Source organism: Merops nubicus, unplaced genomic scaffold (assembly GCF_000691845.1).
Source record: "Merops nubicus isolate BGI_N331 unplaced genomic scaffold, ASM69184v1 scaffold30279, whole genome shotgun sequence".
Taxonomy (NCBI): Eukaryota; Metazoa; Chordata; class Aves; order Coraciiformes; family Meropidae; genus Merops; species Merops nubicus.
In genome coordinates, this window is record NW_008629490.1 from 1843 (window position 1) to 2583 (window position 741).

A 741-nucleotide genomic window follows, 5' to 3' on the forward strand; every position below is an offset into this window, starting at 1 on the left:
CTCTCTCACCCCCCCCGGCTGCAGCCCCAGCCCCCCGCCCCAACCCCAACGGGGCTTTTCTCATGGTCATGGGCAACCAAAGCCTTCAGACCTGGCAACTCCACCTCAGAGAAGAGACCTTGCAGGTGCCCCCTGTAGAGACACCCCAGGGCTCTGGGGTGCTGGGGGACAGAGGCACCCCTAGAAGGCAAAGGCTTTGTTGGGTGGATTTGGCCATGGCTGCAGCTACGTGGTGTCCCCGGTTTCACTCCCAGCCCGGGAAAACACATCCCTGGCTGTGTCCGGCCACCGCATCCCGCTGGCAGCTCACAGGGCCTTTCCTCTTCCAAATAGGAAGGCCAAGAACAAATAAAACCCACCCTTTCCCCGAAACGCCTCCAGGCACCCGCAGCCCCTTTGCGTGCACTGGGAACAAAGCCCAACAGCCTCCTCCAGCCCCGACACCTCCACAGGGATGGGGACACCCCCGGGGACACCCCCGGGGATGCAGGGGGTGTGAAGGGCAGGCAGCACATGCCCACGGGCTGCTGGCAGCAGCCACGATGCTCTGGCCACGCTTCCTCCCCAGGGATGACCCAGGTCATCCCTCCTGTGCGCTGCTGCCAACAACCAGAAAAAATCATCATCATTTTACAGCTGATTGCTCCAGTTCATCAGAAACGAGGCTGAAACGGTGGCAGGCAGGGGTGGGGGCAGAGCAGCCAGTAGGACATGGGTGCTGGCAGATAGAGTCAAAGGTTG

At 61.8% G+C, this 741-nt stretch overlaps 1 protein-coding gene across 1 annotated transcript in view; it reads right to left on the minus strand.

Annotated features, from left to right (window-relative positions):
• Positions 1–741, minus strand: part of LOC103779379 (ras GTPase-activating protein 4-like) — a gene marked incomplete at its 3' end in the record, with an annotated part of 5847 nt that overhangs the window by 1641 nt on the left and 3465 nt on the right. The window lies entirely within an intron of this gene.